Genomic DNA, 21,984 nt, shown 5'->3' with positions numbered 1-21,984 from the left:
ATGGCAGTCACGCACTACACCAAAGTTAAACTGAGAAACGACCCCGCGCTGCAGAAAGCTCAGATCAGCCTTAAACCTGATATTGCGAACCACGAGAAAACGACGGTAACATTCCAGCGCAGCTGCGCCAAGAGGACTGAGCAGTGACGCTGAAGGCTGTATTCGTGGTCAACACCTTGAAGGGGGCGCATAATACGGCATGGAGAGAAACTAAAGTACAAGTACGTACGAATACCGACAAAAGAGTAGAGAAGAATGCAGCTAATAACCGAAAGTAATGGCAGTCCAGTTCGAGGGGTATTCGCCTTAACAAGCAAACAGGAAAAAGCACCATGACTAATTACAGAAAAAATGCAACGAAGCAACATACACATAACACGGGTTGCATAAATAGTGGGATAAGCCAAAGGCCGAAATGCATAAAAAATGCGAACATCTGCGTCCAACGGCAGAAAACCCCAGCAAAGCAAATGTCAGGTTATTATCCCGTGAAATTAAAAGGCAAAACATTTAAAAGATTAAAGAAACTAAACAACTTAAAGATTTAGAGTTTACATACACCTGATGATGCGGCTAAGATCCCGAAACAGTGGTGGTCCATAGCGACTTCTGTCGTGTAAGACTTCGGTCAATAGAAGCATTTTACAACTGTGGCGGATTTGTTTACCATGAACGCACTTCACTTTGTTGATCTACAGCAAAAGAAAACAGTGCTATCTACCATAGCAGCCCAATGAATTCACTCAGCCTATCACCAGCGCTGGAGCGGTGGAGAAGTCGCAGATTGTAGCGTAATACAGGAAGACATTTTAAACTTCGAAAAGCTTCGCGTGAATTTAATTTAATCAATTACGACTGGTTACGGTTGTACAATGTGTGTTTTCTTACTATTTGCGTCCAGTATATTCTTCGGCACTATTCGGAGTGTTATAAGGAGGTCGGTAACTCAAAAAGCATCGGAATTATTAGAACGTCAGTGGCTGAGGCATAGTGTATAACGCATATGGTGATATATGGTGCAATAAAAAATGTCCTCTCTCTCGAACGTCACAGTAATTTTCAGAGTATAAACGTCGATATTTACGTAGAATTGGCTTCGTTCAGAATACTACGTCTTGGCAGCTATCGCTAGAAATGAAGTGACATTACTAATGTTTATTTTTGGGAGAGAAATATCATTCCGAAAAAAAACTTATTTAAATCAAACTGGATCAGATTAGAAGCTGTCACCAAGTGTAGCTACTGTATGCACATTCGAGATTGTATCGTTGCAAACAACTACACACAATTCTTCACTGAGTCCCCTATGCGCGAAAGCAGTATTCGAAAAACGCAAAATGGAAATGGGAACAGACGTCAGATCGTGCCGACGATTTCCACAGTAAGAGTCCTTTTACTAGCTACCAGCTACAGGGGACGGACAAAAATACGGAGCCACTAAAAACACAACACATTAGTGTGCCTAACACAGTGTAGGAAAACCTTTGGCATTCAAAACCGCATCCAGTCGTTTAGGAATAGATAAATACAGATCCTGTGCGGTTTTCGATGGATGTCTGTACCATTCTTTTTGCAAAATATTGGCAAGCTAATGTAACGTTGATGGCGATCATGCACACTTTTCTCCAAAGTATACCACGAAATGATATTGAGATATGATGACTGCGGCTGCTAGAGATGATGTAATCATTCACGCTGGTGCTCACAAAGCCAGTCCTGAACGATGCGAGTTGAACGAACAAGGTGTCTGTTGTGCTGGAACACCGCACCAATACTGAGGAACAAACGTTTACAATGGGATGAACCTGATCAGCCACAAGGGTCACATAATCTCTGGCAATAATGTGACCTTGCAGAGTAACCGTGACGCGCATGGAATAGCAAGAAATGGCCTGCCAAATCATCACTGAACCCCCGTCATGTTTCACTCTTGGGACGTAAACTCGGCCAGAAATTGGAAACAGTGTGAAACAAGTCTCATCCGGCAACATGATATTCTTCCATTGCTTCATAGCACCACGTCTTCCCGTTACACATATATCCATCACTGATATGTTGTTTTGGAATTCCAGCTTGCCCTGCAATTTCAAACTTAGGGACATCTCTAGGTGTTGTTTTGGTGATGACAGGGTACACGAGCGCGAAATTCAATTCTGCAGTGTTTTTTGCAGCTGCCGTCCTCTCATTTTTTTGTCACCATCCACTTCAATGACCGTCCGTCATAATTAATCTAGACACACTTTCGTCCGCGTTGTGACTTAGCGGAAGACGTTCTTCCGCTTTCCCTGTATGCGGTATGAATTTTCGATAAGGTGCTTCTTGAAACACTAAACACTTCTAACATCCGTGTACCGCAAGTCTCTAGAGGAACGGAAGGTTCCAAATGATTGGAAAAGAGCTCAGGTAGTTTCAGTTTTCAAGAAGGGTCATCGAGCAGATGCGCAAAACTATAGGTCTATATCTCTGACATCGATCTGTTGTAGAATTTTAGAACATGCTTTTTTGCTCGCGTATCATGTCATTTCTGGAAACGCAGAATCTACTCTGTAGGAATCAACATGGATTCCGGAAACAGTGAACATGTGAGACCCAACTCGCTTTATTTGTTCAAGAGACCCAGAAAATATTAAATACAGACTCCCAGGTAGGTGCCATTTTCCTTGACTTCGGAAGGCGTTCGATACAGTTTCGCACTGTCGCCTGATAAACAAAGTAAGAGCCTATGGAATATCAGACCAGCTGTGTGACTGGATTGAAGAGTTTTTAGAAAACAGAACACAGCATGTTGTTCTCAACGGAGAGACGTCTACAGACGTTAAGTAACCTCTGGCGTGCCACAGGGGAGTGCTACGGGACCATTGCTTTTCACAATATATATAAATGACCTTGTAGATAGTGTCCTTGCGGCTTTTTGCGGATGATGCTGTAGTATACAGAGAAGTTGCAGCATTAGAAACTTGTAGCGAAATGCAGGAAGATCTGCAACGGATAGGCACTTGGTGCAGGGAGTGGCAACTGACCCTTAACATAGACAAATGTAATGTATTGCGAATACATAGAAAGAAGGATACTTTAATGTAGGATTATATGATAACGGAACAAACACTGGTCGCATTTATTTCAGTAAAATATCTGGGAGTATGCGTACGGAACAATTTGAAGTGAAATGATCAAATAAAATTAATTGTTGGTAAGGCAGGTGCCAGGTTGAGATTCATTGGAAGAGTCCTTAGAAAATGTAGTCCATAAACAAAGGAGGTGGTTTACTAAACACTCGATCGACCTATACCTGAGTATTGCTCATCAGTGTGGGATCCGTACCAGGTCAGGTTGACGGACGAGCTGGAGAGGATCCAAAGAAGAGCGGCGCGTTTCGTCACAGGGTTATTTGGTAAGCGTTATAGCGTTACGGAGATCATAGCGTGTAGGCTTTCACGGAGATGTTTAGCAAACTCAAGTAGCAGACTTTGCAAGAGAGGCGCTCTGTATCGCGGTGTAGCTTGCTGTCCAGGTTTCGAGAGGGTGCGTTTCTGGATGAGGTATCGAATATATTACTTCCCCCTACTTATACCTCCCGAGGAGATCACGAATGTAAAATTAGAGAGATTCGAGCGCGCACGGAGGCTTTCCGGCAGTCGTTCTTCCCGCGAACCATATGCGACTGTAACAGGAAAGGGAGGTAATGACAGTGACACGTAAAGTGCCCAAAGCCACACACCGTTGGGTAGCTTGCGGAGTATAAATGTAGATGTAGATGTACCTTGGCTACGAGAGCAGCCCCTATACGAGAACCATCAATTTTCCCACGCTCGAATTCACTTAGCACCGATGTAATTCACTCACAAGTACACAGAACACTGTTATGAGCACGGCTGACACTCGCAATGTACTGAGGGCGTTGCGTAAGTGCCTTTCGTGGTCAAATACAACAGCACAAACTGCAGTCTTGCCTAGCATCTGCATTTATGACCGGGCAAGCATTTCTTGCTGAGTTTCCATGTTTTTGTCCAACACCTGAACTTCGTCCAGTTCAAATGCAATCGCTACGTGAGGGCAGTGCTTCGAAAACTCAGCGTAAAAAGACTGTATCGTTATAGTAACTGGATGTACTCGCCCTGTTTGTATAGCGACGACAAATATTTCCTCGTCAAAATAAGCCACTTGTATAATGCGTCCCGCAATGACGACCGGAAAACACAAACAGGACGGAATTACCTGCCGCAGCTGTTAAATGTAGTATAAAATTAAACGGACAACGCCGCGATAATTGAAACAGTGCAGCAAATTACATTAAAGCCGAAGCACTGTGTGCTTGTGTGCCGCTTGTTCAAACAAGACGCACATAAATAGACGAATGCGGCGTCGCATTCAGTATTCGCGAAATTCACATGTGGAAGACATGTTGATACATCATACAGAGTAATATCATTAATTACGCTACCAGAAGATTAAGAAGAGCGTTGACCTTCAGCGGCACCGAAGCTGCCAAATTACATGTAAACAAATATTCACACAAAATAAGGCTAAGAATATTAAACGTTCCATCGACATCTATACTCTGCAACACTTAAGGTGTGTGGCGGAAGGTACTTTTTGTAACAATATCGCTTCACTCCTATCCTGTTCCATTCGCGAGTAATACGCGGGAAGGGTTGTTGCTATCCCTCTGTGGAACCTCGAGTCTCTCTAATTTATCTTCACGTTCTTTTCACGAAATTTAATGAGTTTGCGTCCCAATAGTGAAACATGACGGGGGTTCGGTGACGTTTTGGCGTGCCATTTCTTGCTATTCCATGCGCGTTATGGTTACTCTGCAAGGTAGTTGTAAATTGTTGTAGTTGTGCTGGGAAAGTCCCTGAGCTTCAAGCGCTAACATAAAAGCACAGAAGCTGAAGTCGTTATAGGTACAGAAAGCTGGTTAAAGCCTAAAATAAGTTCTGCAGAAATTTTCTCAGACGATGTTCAGGAAAGATAGATTAGGCAGAATTGGTGGTGGAGTGTTTGTATCTGTCAGTAGCGGTTTATCTTGTAGTGAAGTCGAAGTAGATACTCCGTGCGAATTGGTATGGGTGGAGGTTATACTTAACAGCCGAACTAAGTTAATAATTGGCTCCTTCTACCGACCCCCAGACTCCGATGATATAGTTGCTGAACAGTTCAGAGAAAATTTGAGTCTCGTAACAAATAAATACCCCACTCATACGGTTATAGTTGGTGGGGACTTCAACCTTCCCTCCATATGTTGGCGAAAATACTTGTTCAAAGCCGGTGGTAGGCAGAAAACATCTTCCGAGATTGTCCTAAATGCTTTCTCCGAAAATTATTTCGAGCAGTTAGAACAAGAAACCCACGCGAATTGTAAATGGTTGCGAAAACACACTTGACCTCTTAGCCACAAACAATCCAGAGCTAATGAGAGCATCATGACATACAGGGATTAGTGATCACAAGGTCGTTGTAGCTAGGCTCAATACCGTTTCTTCCAAATCCACCAGAAACAAACGCAAAATAACTTTATTTTAAAAAGCGGATAAAGTGTCACTAGAAGCCTTCCTAAGAGACAATCTCCATTCCTTCCGAACTGACTATGCAAATGTAGACGAGATGTGGCTCAAATTCAAAGATATAGTACCAACAGCAATTGAGAGATTCATACCTCATAAATTGGTAGGAGATGGAACTGATCCCCCATGGTACACAAAACAGGTCCGAACGCTGTTGCAGAGGCAACGGAAAAAGCATGCGAAGTTCAGAAGAACGCGAAATCCCGAAGATTGGCTTAAATTTACAGACGCGCGAAATTTGGCACAGACTTCAATGCGAGATGCCTTTAATAGGTTCCACAACGAAACATTGTCTCGAAATTTGGTAGAAAATCCGAAGAAATTCTGGTCTTATGTAAAGTACACAAGCGGCAAGACGCAGTCAATAGCTTCGCTGCGCAGTGCCGATGGTACTGTTACCGATGACTGTGCCGCTAAAGCGTAGTTATTGAACAGAGTTTTCCGAAATCCCTTCACCATGGAAGACGAATGGAATATTCCAGAATTTCAAACACAAACAGCTGCTAGCATGAGTTTCTTAGAAGTAGATACCTTAAGGTTTTGCGAAGAACTCAAATCGCTTGATACGGGCAAGTCTTCAGGTCCAGATTGTATACCGATTAGGTTCCTTGATTACGCTGATACAATAGCTCCCTACTTAGCAATCATATACAACCGCTCGCTCACCGATAGATCTGTACCTACAGATTGGAAAATTGCGTAGGCCGCACCAGTGTTTAAGAAGGGTAGTAGGAGTAATCCATCGAACTACAGACCTATATCATTGACGTCGGTTTGCAGTAGGGTTTTGGAGCATATACTATATTCAAACATTATGAATCACCTCGAAGGGAACAATCTATTGTCCGGCCGAAGTGGCCGTGCGGTTAAAGGCGCTGCAGTCTGGAACCGCAAGACCGCTACGGTCGCAGGTTCGAATCCTGCCTCGGGCATGGATGTTTGTGATGTCCTTAGTTAGGTTTAACTAGTTCTAAGTTCTAGGGGACTAATGACCTCAGCAGTTGAGTCCCATAGTGGTCAGAGCCATTTGAACCATTTGGAACAATCTATTGATACGTAATCAGCATGGTTTCAGAAAACATCGCTCTTGTGCAACACAGCTGGCTCTTTATTCGCACGAAGTAATGGCCGCTATCGACAGGGGATCTCAAGTTGATTCCGTATTTCTAGATTTCCCGTTCCTCACAAGCGACTTCTAATCAAGCTGCGGGCCTATGGGGTATCGTCCCAGTTGTGCGACTGGATTCGTGATTTCCTGTCAGGAAGGTTGCAGTTCGTAGTAATAGACGGCAAATCATCGAGTAAAACTGAAGTGATATCAGGTGTTCCCCAGGGAAGCGTCCTGGGACCTCTGCTGTTCCTGATCTATATAAACGACCTGGGTGACAATCTGAGCAGTTCTCTTAGGTTGTTCGCAGATGATGCTGTAATTTACCGTGTAGTTAGGTCATCCGAAGACCAGTATCAGTTGCAAAGCGATTTAGAAAAGATTGCTGTATGATGTGGCAGGTGGCAGTTGACGCTAAATAACGAAAAGTGTGGGGTGATCCACATGAGTTCCAAAAGAAATCCGTTGGAATTCGATTACTCGATAAATAGTACAATTCTCAAGGCTGTCAATTGAACTAAGTACCTGGATGTTAAAATTACGAACAACTTCAGTTGGAAAGACTACATAGATAATATTGTGGGGAAGGCGAGCCAAAGGTTGCGTTTCATTGGCAGGACACTTAGAAGATGCAACAAGTCCACTAAAGAGACAGCTTACACTACACTCGTTCGTCCTCTTTTATAATATTGCTGCGCGGTGTGGGATCCTTACCAGGTGGGATTGACGGAGGACATCGAAAGGATGCAAAAAAGGGCAGCTCGTTTTGTATTATCACGTAATACGGGAGAGAGTGTGGCAGATATGATACGCGAGTTGGGATGGAGGTCATTAAAGCAAAGACGTTTTTTGTCGCGGCGAGATCTATTTACGAAATTTCAGTCACCAACTTTCTCTTCCGAATGCGAAAATATTTTGTTGAGCCCAGCCTACATAGGCAGGAATGATCATCAAAATAAAATAAGAGAAATCAGAGCTCGAACAGAAAGGTTTAGGTGTTCGTTTTTCCCGCGCGCTGTTCGGGAGTGGAATGGTAGAGGGATAGTACGATTGTGGTTCGATGAACCCTCTGCCAAGCACTTAAATGTGAATTGCAGAGTAATCATGTAGATGCATGCAGATGTAGTGTAATATCCACAACCAAGCGTTGCGCAGCCCTTCCTGTAAATACGAGTTTATCTCGGAAAGTAGGCGTTTCCAGACTCGCGTTTATTGGACTTCCTTGTTTCAGTGAGTACTATCACCTTTCAAAGTATCCGACAGTTCTTTCTAACACCCTGTATAAATAAACGAAGTAGGCGAGTGTCAGCAATATGTCTCGTGGTCTTATCATGGCGTGTTTATCTTCTGCCGTTAGGTCAGACAATAGAAATGCCACTTGCACACTTATAGTAGCAGATTGACGGTGACCAACTTTAAACAGAACTTGATTAATTTTCACACACATTTATTAAAATAATAAAAAGCATAGAGATTACTTAACTTGATTCTGGATTCTGTTTACAATTGACAAGCTGAAGTTCCTTTGGTCTGAGTACGTTAATCTTGTTCTCACATATCTCTGATGCTTGACAAAGTGTATATTCATTTATCTTCATGGCTATGTACAGGAATATGATAATCTTATTAGGCGCAGACTGAACTTGACTACAGACTAATGCAGACTGATGCAGACTAATGCAGACTGACTAGTCAGAGGTCTGTACACTCGTTATAATACCTCACGCGTTCAGGTATCACTGCGCGAGTGTGATCTGCGACGAGAAAAGGTTCTACGTTAGCAGCAATCTCATTGGCTGCGTTACATGTTAATACGCGGATCGGCGGAAGCAGAATTTGGTCCGTCTCTAAGACATCGCCATCTCGTAGTGCGGAGACGGACGAGCGCTGCGCCTGCGCTGTTGTGCTTAGCGGGGCGCGCTCTAGTGGGAAAGTTATGTACGCGCTGACTACACGGAGCTATGCACACAACAAGCCCCATGACTGCTACTCGGAAGAGAAATGCGAAACTATTTTGTGATTTGTTTATACAGTTCTCTGCAAAACTTAAGAACGAGCTAAATAAAGTTACTTAACATTCTATATAAGTTGTGGAAATGAATGAAAGCGCGGGAGCATGGCGCCATAGGTCTCCGGTGTACACAGAAAGCTGGACACCAAATGGTGTGGCGTCAGAGTAACTATAGCGACAAATGGAGCAGTTGTGGGAGAAGGACGAAGTGTGACGTGTGTAGCCCAGGAGTTACAGTACATATTGCTCACAGCACTGATTCAAGTGCATGGGGACCATTCCAAACCATAGGCACTGCTGCCCGAAGGAGAGGAGATGATCGACCACAGTGAACCGCAGCAGCAGATGACCACTACATTGTGCAAGATCTCCTCACCAATCTCGTAGCCACCACGGGAGCACGTTGCAGAAGATGCATTGCCATCTGTGGTGTTCACACACACTATTAAATACCATGTCCCACCTTTTGTAATGTGCAGGGGACCATCATAAATCGCAGTGACCTCGGTGTGATTATTGCCTTTGGAAATAAGTCATTTCTGTTCGTCTCACTGTGTATTTGTTTCAGTTAGTTGTTACAATGTATTGCACTGTGCTGTAGCAGTAATGTATGGTACAAGTTTCGTCGAGTTGTTTACACTAAAGAGTCAAAGAAACTGGTACACCTGCCTAATATCGTGTAGGGCCCCTGCGAGCACGCAGAAGTGCCGCAACACCACGTGCCATGAACTCGACCAATGCCTGAAGTAGCGCTGGAGGGAATTGACAGCACTCTGTCGGAATGCACAATGGAGATGATTGGATGCAGGTGATCAGACAGTATGCTTACATATTTGTCACCTGTCAGAGTCGTATCTAAACGTATCAGGGGTCCCATATCACTCCAACTGCACACGCCCTACACCATTACAGAGCCTCCAACAGCTTGAAGAGTCCCCTGCTGACATGCCAGGTCCATGGATTCATATGGCTGTCTCCATACCCGCACATGTTCATCCCCTCGATACAATTTGAAACGAGACTCGTCCGACCAGGCAACACGTTTCCACTCATCAACAGTCCAATGTCGATGTTGACGGGCCGGCTGGAGGGTACACTAGTGGGCCTTTGGCTCCGAAAGCCCATATCGAAGATGTTTCGTTGAATGATTCGCACGCTGACACTTGTTAATGGCTCATCATTGAAATCTGCAGCAATTTGCGGAAAGGTTGCACTTCTGTCACGTTGAACGATTTTCTTCAGTCGCCATTGTTCCGTTCTAGCAGTACCTTTTTCCGGCCGCAGCAGTGTCGGAGATTTGATGTTTTGCCGGATTCGTGATATTCGCGGTACACTCGTGAAATGATCGTGCGGGAAAATCCCCACTTCATTGCTACCTCGGAGTAGTTGTGTCCCATGGCTCGTGCGCCGACTACAACACCATGTTCAAACTCTCTTAAATCTTGATAAACCTGCCATTGTAGCAGCAGTAACCGATCTAACAACTGCGCCAGACACTTGTTGTCTTATATAGACGTTGCCGACCGCAGCACTGTATTCTGGTTGTTTACATATCTATGGTTCAAATGGTTCTGAGCACTATGAGACTTAACATCTGAGGTCATCAGTCCCCTAGAACTTAGAACTACTTAAACCTAAATAACCTAAGGACATCACACGCATCCATACCCGAGGTAGGATTCGAACCTGCTACCGTAGCGGTCGCCCGATTCCAGACTGAAGCGCCTAGAACCGCACGGCCACACCAGCCGGCTATGTATTTGAATACGCATGCCTATACCTGTTCTTTTGGCGCTTCAGTGTATTTGGCAGTGATGTATCACCCGAAAGTAACTTTGCCCTGAAGTTTTTGACACCAGTGTATATGGCCGTTTCGGAGACAGAGAGTATTTCAAAATGATTTATCCGATTTCACATGACTGTATCCTCTACAAGAATGAAGATAGAAAATTAAGTAAGATATTAACTTACGCATCAAAATTAATAGTTGTAAGTTAGTGGTTCATGCTATTCCCAGTGCAGGTTTTTCCGGTGCAGTTAGGTTCCTCATACATTTGTTACCCAATGTGCATCGACTCGAGAAAGCAATAACAAGCAACGATGTATTTAGCGTTTTCCATTTCAACAGGTATATTTCAATTACAACAGTAAGTCGTGAGTTTTTTCGAGAATACCTAATCTGGATCCCGAGAAGACTTGTCTTTCGGACCGTAAACGGTGCTTGTTTTGAGAAAAAAGGGCAACACTGCAACTTATACTGGTCAGTGCATTCGACGATGGTAGCAGCAGTTGCAAGACCCTGTCGTTTTACGTACAGGGAAGTCCGCAAGTTGCCCCTGTTTCATCGTCCCAGGAGTAGAGTCCATTCAGCAGAGTTTTGCGCCTAGTCCACAGATACAGATACACTCCGTGACAGCTGAGCCTTAGCTGTTCCTAGAGTTGCACTGTGCCAAAACTACGGTTGGGTAGTTCTGGTACACTATATAAATGACGTAATGAATGGTAGGATTATCGGTAGTATTAGTATCCAGGGTAAGGAAAGAAACATAAATGACTGGGTAAGAGAAAAACTGGGAACCGAAGACGTATTTTTTTTTCTAGTTTGTTTTACACGTTATTAGATTTGTAGATCATTGAGTGTTGCTCCATTGCGTATTTTATATCCTTAAAGAACATGAACTTTATTTCATAAGTAGTACAAATTAGTTGTTCGCCTAAGTTCTATGGTTTTATGCAACTAAAGCAAAAACTTCTGACGCAGGTACAGTTTACATGCAAAGACATAAAACAAATATACACTCCTGGAAATTGAAATAAGAACACCGTGAATTCATTGTCCCAGGAAGGGGAAACTTTATTGACACATTCCTGGGGTCAGATACATCACATGATCACACTGACAGAACCACAGGCACATAGACACAGGCAACAGAGCATGCACAACGTCGGCACTAGTACAGTGTATATCCACCTTTCGCAGCAATGCAGGCTGCTATTCTCCCATGGAGACGATCGTAGAGATGCTGGATGTAGTCCTGTGGAACGGCTTGCCATGCCATTTCCACCTGGCGCCTCAGTTGGACCAGCGTTCGTGCTGGACGTGCAGACCGCGTGAGACGACGCTTCATCCAGTCCCAAACATGCTCAATGGGGGACAGATCCGGAGATCTTGCTGGCCAGGTTAGTTGACTTACACCTTCTAGAGCACGTTGGGTGGCACGGGATACATGCGGACGTGCATTGTCCTGTTGGAACAGCAAGTTCCCTTGCCGGTCTAGGAATGGTAGAACGATGGGTTCGATGACGGTTTGGATGTACCGTGCACTATTCAGTGTCCCCTCGACGATCACCAGTGGTGTACGGCCAGTGTAGGAGATCGCTCCCCACACCATGATGCCGGGTGTTGGCCCTGTGTGCCTTGGTCGTATGCAGTCCTGATTGTGGCGCTCACCTGCACGGCGCCAAACACGCATACGACCATCATTGGCACCAAGGCAGAAGCGACTCTCATCGCTGAAGACGACACGTCTCCATTCGTCCCTCCATTCACGCCTGTCGCGACACCACTGGAGGCGGGCTGCACGATGTTGGGGCGTGAGCGGAAGACGGCCTAACGGTGTGCGGGACCGTAGCCCAGCTTCATGGAGACGGTTGCGAATGGTCCTCGCCGATACCCCAGGAGCAACAGTGTCCCTAATTTGCTGGGAAGTGGCGTGCATCCGTGCGTCGCTGCGGTCCGGTCCCAGGTCGACGGGCACGTGCACCTTCCGCCGACCACTGGTGACAACATCGATGTACTGTGGAGACCTCACGCCCCACGTGTTGAGCAATTCGGCGGTACGTCCACCCGGCCTCCCGCATGCCCACTATACGCCCTCGCTCAAAGTCCGTCAACTGCACATACGGTTCACGTCCACGCTGTCGCGGCATGCTACCGGTGTTAAAGACTGCGATGGAGCTCCGTATGCCACGGCAAACTGGCTGACACTGCCGGCGGCGGTGCACAAATGCTGCGCAGCTAGCGCCATTCGACGGCCAACACCGCGGTTCCTGGTGTGTCCGCTGTGCCGTGCGTGTGATCATTGCTTGTACAGCCCTCTCGCAGTGTCCGGAGCAAGTATGGTGGGTCTGACACACCGGTGTCAATGTGTTCTTTTTTCCATTTCCAGGAGTGTATATAAGTACTATTGTTATTTTGTACTCAACAGAACGTTCTTCATCGTGATCAAAGTTAACTGTTTCCTGTTATTATTGATAAATACAAATGTTGTTTATGAATAACAGAAACATGTGTTGAGGCTACGTTCGGTATATTTTTGTTTTGTGGTAATTTTATTTCACCTTTTTAGGTAAGCAAATAGTGTTTTCTAGAGATGTATGATATATCCTATTTGTTTTATTTATTTTTACTGTAACATTCCTCTGTTTCACATTACAAATCAGCAATGTTCGAATAAAACTTGAAATGAACATTGACAGATTCAGTTTTTCTATAAATACCGCTTATTTTTAAGTAACAGACAGGAGGTTAAGTATGTAGGACGAAATTTTTCTTAGGTTACCTAACTCTTGATACATCCTCACTCAGTTTATAGATGGTTCACCACTTCCGGTTTGTTGGTGAATCTAGCAAGACACTGATTGCAATCAGAAAACGACCTTTGCGAGTTAACACCCAATAGGTATGCAACACATCTAACACACAGGTAATGCGGGTACACCCTTAAGTGACCAAAGCTAACAGGAACACTACCGTTGTCTGTGTTTTCTTATGACAATCTACGGTAGTTTTACAACTCCAACTATTTCTCATGAGTCATGTTGGAAGACGCTATTGCATTTGACTAATACGTCAAGCCATGAAGGTATACAGCTAGTTCACAATAATGTTCACGTAGTCCACATCTGTCATGGTGCCTTCGATTACTAGCATAGTTCCCCTGTAAGCCCAGTATCTCCTGTAGCGCAGTACCGCCCCCAACGACCTACGTTCCTGGTGTGGTGAATGTTTCAAGCAGCCATTCACCTGGCTGGCGGCGTACTGCGAAATAACCATCCATCTGCTGCAACAAAAAACGCGATTCATTCGAACAGGCGACACCTTTTCAGTCTTAAGGATACCGCGTCCACTGCAGTGATAACTGACGATGTTGTTAGGTTAACATGGAAACAGGTAGCGTCGTCTACTGTGGAGCCCCATCATCAGCAGTGTGTGCTGAACAGCGTACCCCAAAACACTTGTGTCTGCACCGGCACTGTACTCTTTCATCAGGTCTACCACAGATTGCTGCTTGTCCTGCTCTGCGGAGCAGTCAAGTATCTGCACTCCAGTTTCTGTGAAACTTACAATTATATTAATACCTTCAGCTGCTGACGGGCGTTGATACATATCAACGGGGACAGGTGAAAATGTGTGCCCCGACTGGGACTAGAACCCGGGATCTCCTGCTTACATGGCAGGCGCTCTATCCATCTGAGCCACCGCGGGCACAGATGATAGTGCGACTGCAGGGATTTATCCACTGCACGCTCCCCGTGAGACCCACATACCCAACTTAATGTCCACACACTACATTCGTAGTGCCCATGTCCGAAAGAACAGATACTATCTCCATATATAGCTCTGGCAATACCGCCCATGACCTTCTTCTTCTTCTGTGCGGATGCACACATATTTCCCGAACTCTTGCGGGACTTGATAAGAATGTATTCCATGAGTAATGAGTGTGTTGGGGTGGGACACTACGAATGTAGTGTGTGGACATACAAGGTGAGAATGTGGGTCTGACGGGGAGCGTGCAATGGATAAATCCCTGCAATCGCACTATCATCTGTGCCCTCGGTAGCTGGGGTGGATTGAGCGTCAGCCATGTAAGCAAGAGATCCCGGGTTCGAGTCCCGGTCGGGGCACACATTTTAACCTGTCCCCGTTGATTTATATCAACGCCCGTCAGCAGCTGAAGGTATTAATATAATCCTAAGTTCGTTCTAGACGGCAGCAGGTCATCAATACTGTCTGTAAGTATATAAGTTTCTATGGATGTCCAAAATCTTGTCGCCTACTCGTAGTTTCATCGTCCTTCAGTGACTCTCCAGAGATGCTCATATCAGGAGCACGGGAACAGCCGACTAGCTTCACCGTTTCCGAAATGCTCGTTCCTAGGCACCAGGCCATAGAAGTCCGCCCTTTGTCAAAGTCACTTATGTCAGAGGATTTCTGATTTACAGCCCATATCGTCGTTAGAATAATTTCCCATTCGTCGCTGACCTGCTTCCTTTCACTCTAAAATAAAAAAAGAAGACGCACCACGAAGGAATTTTCCGAATGGGATTGAAAGCGGAGGATGTGATGTACACATGCAGACAAACAAATGATTACGATTGGATGATCTATTCAAGAGAACGAGCTTCACAAATTGATCAAATTAATCACGCGTTGGTAAGCCTCTATCCCATATGCAAGCAGTTAATCAGCTTGGAATTGATTGATATATTTGTTGGACAGCAGCTCGTGGTCTCGCCGTCGCGTTCTCGCTGCCCGAGAACGAGGTCCCGGGTTCGATTCCCGGCGGGGCCAGGGAATTTCACTTGCCTCGAGGTGACTGGGTGTTCGTGTTGTCCTCCTCATTTCACCATCATTCATGAAAGTGGCGAGACTGGACTGAGTAAAGGTTGGGAATTTGTACGGGCGCTGATAACTGTGCAGTTGAGCGCCCCACAAACCAAACATCATCATCATCCTGAGCAATATCGTGCCAGATTGATTCCCTAAGGGCGCCTCAGATGACAACCAAATGGGCTGGACTAGAGAAGAACTGTCTTCAGTGATGAGTCTCGCTTCGAATTGAGTCATAATGAACAGCGAAGACATGTGTGGAGTCAACCCAGATAGCGGTGGGATACCAACCCGACAGTCGCCCACCATACGATCCAACATCGAGGAGTGATGATCTGGGGTGCCATTTCATTTTATAGCAGGGCCTCTTTGATTGTCATCTGCGGTAACCTCACAACGCGGCAGTACGTAGTCGATATTCTACGCCCCGTTTTGTTGCCCTTCAAGCGAAGTCACCCAGAGCTTACATTTCAGCAAGATAATGAAGCCAGCACACAGGAAGGGTTTCTATTGCTTGTCTTCGTGTACGTCAAACCCTACCTTGGACAGAATTTCGTCGGATCTCTCTCAAACTGAGAACTTTAAAAGCATTATGGACAGGGCCCTCCAACCAGCTCGGGATTCTGTCGATATAACGCATCAGGTGGACAGAATCTGGCACGATATTCCTCTGGAGGACACGTAACAACCATGTCACTCAATGCCAAGCTGAATAACTGCATTCATAAGCGCCAGAGGTGGACCACCGCGTTACTCGCTTGCTCAGTTTGTGAAGCTCGTTCTCTTGAATAAATCTTCCAGTTTCTCGGAAATTGTCATCATTTGTTTATCAGTACATGTACATCACATCTACCGATTTCCGTCCCATTCGGATAATTCCTTAGTGGTGCGTCGTGCTTTCTTTTTTTTAGTGTATTTTCTTTACGGTGCCCGTGCCCACAAAGTTACTAGGCCAGTTTCAATCTCGTAATGGGGAGTCGTCATAATGTTATGGCTTACCAGCTTATATGTTATAGTGAAACCTGTTTTTAGTTAGAACACGTTCTTACTTTTAAAACCAGTTTTTGCTGAATACAACTAGAAGTTATTGCTGGTCAAAAATGAATGTCAGTTAGAACTGTTTTTAACTATGTAACGTGCCGGGCTGAATCCTTGTATTAGTGCCTCTTAAAGTTCACGTCACAACCGGATGTAGTGAAACATTTCCTCACCCAGTAGATAGTGCGCAGTGTTCCTGACCTACCTTGCTTTGCTTATTCAATATTGTCTTCTCAGTAGCTGCGTCCGTCTCACCTAAATCACACTGCAATTAAGAAGCCAGGATCCTAGATTATGTTTTCCAAAATCAGAAGTCAAGACTGTATTCATTGTTGAACACTTATGACAACCCCAGTGCTATTTATTTGTTATCACTCACACACACACAATATTCATGTGACCAGGCCTCTTACACTTAATAATCGTCACATTAGGTAGGTCAAAAACTTCCAGTCTTTAACAATGTTCACAATACGCGTTAAATGTTCAAAGCCGAATACAATTACACTTTTTTGGTACCGACCGGAAAAGTTAACCGACTTGCCGCACTTCAGCTCCATGAGAATCTGACCGAGAACTAACTGAGAACTGCACCAGCTCGGACCTTATATAGACGAGTGCTTGAATATTTGGCTATTTCTGATAATATATTTTAGTTTATAATTTCCCAGGGTTAAAATGATCCTTTCTAATTGGTTTTGAAGTTAACTATTGAGTTTTATTACTTAGATAACATGAGTGAGCTGTATCAATTTAAATACGCGGAACTAACTTATGCATCCGCAGTGGGAATTCCCGACTTATAACCATGGCAGCCCTCTTGAACAATAATTTTTACTTATTCAAATTTACTTAATTCTTAATTAATGCACTTAAAAAGTTGACACTGGAGTCATTTTACGTAGAAAAATATAGGTAGCAAAGTATCAAAACAGATCTCGGAATTATTCAGTAGTTTGGTCACAATTGGCACTGAAAGTCATACAGGCTACAGATTGCAAGTCTTAATATCTATTTAACTAATAGACTTTAGGTTAATTTAAACACTTTGCTGGAATCAGTAAAATTTAGGCTTTCTTTTGGATGCAGTCTTATAACTGAATTCGATCTATTAGCTCACTCGAATTTTATTTAATATGTATTGCACAATATACGTCATTGTTCATAACTTTTAATAGGATGCATTTCCAATAAAACTAATTAGCTCATTGCTTTCAGAATAGACATTAGAATGTACTGAAATAATAGATTTTTCTAGGGGAATTTTATTTAAACTATTTCTGAATTCTGTGCTATGAGGCTGAATGAAGGCCACAGAATCTGTAGTCGGAATCTGAGTAGTGAAAATGAAAAAAAAAAAAAGTTCATTGCTTAACTAAGTTACTGATAGAGTGTAAAAGCAGAACAGGATAGCAGTGGGCAACCCTGCTTCGTTACAACTAGACAAAACGCTTTTTGACAAAATGACACAGTTAAAACTGTTGCGACCCAGATCAAGGTTCATTTACGAGGGTAATTCCAAAAGTATGGTCTCCTATTTTTTATAAGTACATAGACCTGTTTATTTCTACAATGGTTTACATCAGTTTACAGCTTGAACATTTAGCTGTTTTTTGACATAATCACCATTTCTGTCGATGCATTTTTGTAGACACTGTGGCAGTTTTTGCATGCCCATGTCTTACCAGCTCGCCGCCATGCTGTTCAGAAAGTTATGAACCTCTTCTGTCACCTCGTCGTCGGAGCCGAATCGCTTTCCGGCCAAATGTTCTTTTAACCTAGGGAACAGGTGATAGTCACTGGGCGCCAAGTCGGGACTATAGGGTGGGTGGGTGATTATGTTCCACTGAAGCTGTTGCAGGAGAGCAACGGTTTGCCGAGCGATGTGTGGGCGAGTGTTGTCATGGAGAATGTGTACGCCCTTGCTCAACATTCCTCTTCTCCGGTTCTGAATTGCCCGTTTGAGTTTTTTCAGAGTCTTACAGTACCTGTCAGCGTTAATTGTGGTCCCAGCGATTCAGCTCCGACGACGAGGTGAAAGAAGAGGTTCATAATTTTCTAAACAGCATGGCGGCGAGCTGGTATGACATGGGCATACAAAAACTGCCACAGCGTCTACAAAAATGCATCGACAGAAATGGTGATTATGTGGAAAAATAGCTAAATGTTCAAGCTGTAAACTGATGTAAACCATTGTAGAAATAAAGAGGTCTATCAAATTATAAGAAAATAGGAGACCTTACTTTTGGAATTACCCACGTAGCTTACACGTGACGCATTAGAACGATTCTGACTGGTCCGGCAGTGTCACTTGACTCGGCCAGGGGAAGTCCGTCGACTCTTCGCCCGTCTGCGCACACCCACTCACTTAGTCTTCCGCTAAGCACGTACAGGTCAGCTCGTACAGAATTCTCAAGCCTGCTGTAAAACAAGAAACGCCATGGAAAGAAGAATTTTTAAAAAGGATAGTACAGATTGAAGAAATTGAAAAAAAGAGAAACCACTACAGTGTGATGACAAACGAAGCTTATGGTGAATTACTGGACGAAATTGAAGTACTGCAGTTAGCTGCTAAGAAGGCACAGAAACAGTACAGAAGATTAATTTTTATGGGGCACGAAAGTTAGCAACAAAAAAAAGTATATGAAGTACTATTTACACGCAGACGAAATTTTCGATGTTATTGAAGGAGCTCGTATGGCCGTTGGTCATGGGGGTCGAGACAGACTGAAAACTGAAATTTAAAGAAAATATAAGAACTTAACAATAGACATTACAAATATTTATCTGTCCATGTGTGAAACTTGTCAACGTAAAAAGAGTATGAAGAAAACGGGACTAGTTTCGAAACTTACACTTCATTCAGAAATGAACAGGCTTTGCCAAGTTGATATGATCGGCATACAGACTCAAGAAGATCGTTGATTTACGTTTATAATGGTTCGTCAGAACCACTTGACAAAATTTCTTTTCTCGCATGCACTGCTGAGGAAGAAAGCCGTGGAAATTTCGCAGCAGTTAGCGATGTATTTTTGACATTTGGTGCTCCTTGCATTTTACACTCTGGTAACAGCACAAAACTTATTGACACTGTCATAAACGAGTTAGCTTCGTTTTGGCCTGAATGTAAACTGGTCCACAGAAAACCAAGGCACAATCACGCGCTAAACAAGAACTTCAAAAATGTTAGCTTCGTTGATGTGAGCAAACAATACTAGTAACAGATTAAACACTCTTCGCTTCGGGTACTTCAATCTTGTATTAAACAAACACCATATAAAGTCATGTTCGATACGCAGTTCATTCAACACTTAATTGCTTCTGACTGAATTATGTCCCCCAACAAATGTCTCAAGCTAAAACTAGATTTATCTATTGTTCAAAGTTAAAACTAGTTTTAACTAAAATTCAAACACGTGTAGCAGTAAATTCTAGTTATTGCTTGGAAATTATAGTTGTAACAAAGGGGAAGTGGTATAAACTAATTTTAATTTGAGAAAACGCGTTCTAAGCAAACACCTATTTTGGCTGCAACATAAATAAAGACGAGGAAATGAACACCAGGAAGCAGTTATTTTTTAACCTTGCCCTATGTATCAGAGGTAACTAAGAGCCACATTGTTGGTTTGTAGTAGGCCTAATGCCGTAGCCCAGTTACTCGTAGCACAGAAGCAACGTGCAAATTAGAGGTATCTACGAGAATGTTCATCAGAAGGTATCAAGAGGAGGGCGAAGAAGATCTTCGTACTGGTCAAGAAGTGTGAAGGCCTGTAGCTACTACCACTAGGAATCGAGATAGAAATATTTTAGACTTCAGCGTCAAGAACGAACTTGAAAACTGAGCACTAGTCTCTATCGGCGAGGCAGTGTGATTATTGTTCGTCGACGCCTTCATGTTGCTGATTTTCGTCACCGAAAACCTGCAGGGAAACTAGCCATTATATCTCGTCATTGTGAAGCACGCTTAAGGTTCAGTCTCCCGTACCTCCGAGCTGGTAAGTACTTTTGGAATATTATTGTATAGTCCGACGAAGAATTTATTAGTTCGGACGAGGATAGCTGATTGCCTTTGTGGAGGCCTAATAATTCTCGCTACTCTCAGAATCACATTGTTGCCACAGTGCAAAGTGGAGGGATAATCTCTTCTCTTTGGAGTTGTGTAACCGCCCTCAACTTGTAGCAGTTCCATTCTAAAACAGGAAGAGACATCTTTTTGAATGTAATTACATAACCTAGAATCCCAAGCGCTACAGCTAAGCATAAATTCAGTAGTTCGCTTTACTAAGGAAATCTTGCAGTTTCCATATATTACATCACTCGACTAGCAGACTGCTGTGGGTGAGGCGCTGGAGAACAAGACTGAGTGATGGGTTGATAGACAGGTGGTATCTTCAACATATTCTAGTAGAAGGGCTGGAATGGTGGTTAAGAATGATAATTTTCAAGATATACAGGAGAGGCATAGTAGGGATTAAAAAAATGGTTCAAATGGCTCTGAGAACTATGGGACTTATCTTCTGAGGTCATCAGTCCCCTAGAACTTAGAACTACTTAAACCTAACTAACTTAAGAACATCACACACATCCATGCCCGAGACAGGATTCGAACCTGCGACCGTAGCGGTCGCGCGGTTCCAGACTGTAGCACCTGGAACCGCTCGGCCACCCTGGCCGGCTAGTAGGGATTATTGAGTGGCGCCAGCAGTAGGGTGAATGTTGAGCATAGGAGCTCTGCTTTAGCCTGAAGTACGCAAAGTGAAGCTTGGGAACCAAAACACAGAGAAATTTAACACAATCACGGGACTCACACAAGAAGACAACGTGTTACAGATATTACTCAGTCTAGCTCTGGAAAAGGTTATGAGGAAATTTTTTCATAGGAATTTTGTTGAAGGTATCGAGACAGAAGGTAAGAAAATCACACATCTCACATTTGCCAAGGATCAGAACTTGTTGTCCATATATAAGGCAGAACTAATGCAGATGAGCGACAGTGGGGAATCTGCTGTAATCAAGAGCATTCTTCTTCTGAATGAATTAAAGACCGAGTATCTGGTGATGAGCAGGACTCATGCGTGTTCAAGAGACCCACTCCAGCCACTGGTAATCGCAACCAGACCCTACAAAAGCATCGATGATTTTTTTATATCTTTGGGGTAATCTTTCAGGGGACGCATTTTTCTTTTAACGGAGATCAAAGCATAGATCAAAGCCAGAAACTGGTCGTACTTCATTCTAGTCACCTTTACAGATCTTTCAGCCTATCAAGTAATTTCAAACACCAACTGTACAAAGCAGCGATCCAACGCGTAGGGCTGTATGTTTACGAGATGTGGAGTGTTTGGAATAAGGAGTTAAATAACCTTCTCATTTTCTAGCAAAAATTATGATACGGTGCAAGATGAGATCACTGGAAAGCGGAGGATCCGGCATAATTGTGAGCTGGATGAGAACCAAAAAGTTTTTATGGACAGTTCATGTTGTTCAGATGGACAGCGGTCGATGGCATTTGAAATCTGTTAGGAAGACCAAAGAAAAGGTGGGGACACGGAATCCGTAAGGCTTGCTGCAGATCAAAGTAGAGGTTCATTCGAGGCAGAAACAGAATCCAGGGGAAGAGGAGCCTTGTAACTGTGCTCAATCCTCC

This window comes from Schistocerca serialis, chromosome 6 (genome assembly GCF_023864345.2).
Source record: "Schistocerca serialis cubense isolate TAMUIC-IGC-003099 chromosome 6, iqSchSeri2.2, whole genome shotgun sequence".
In the NCBI taxonomy this organism is placed as follows: Eukaryota; Metazoa; Arthropoda; class Insecta; order Orthoptera; family Acrididae; genus Schistocerca; species Schistocerca serialis.
The sequence above is the reverse complement of the archived record's forward strand: the minus strand, read 5'-3'. Positions refer to the sequence as shown.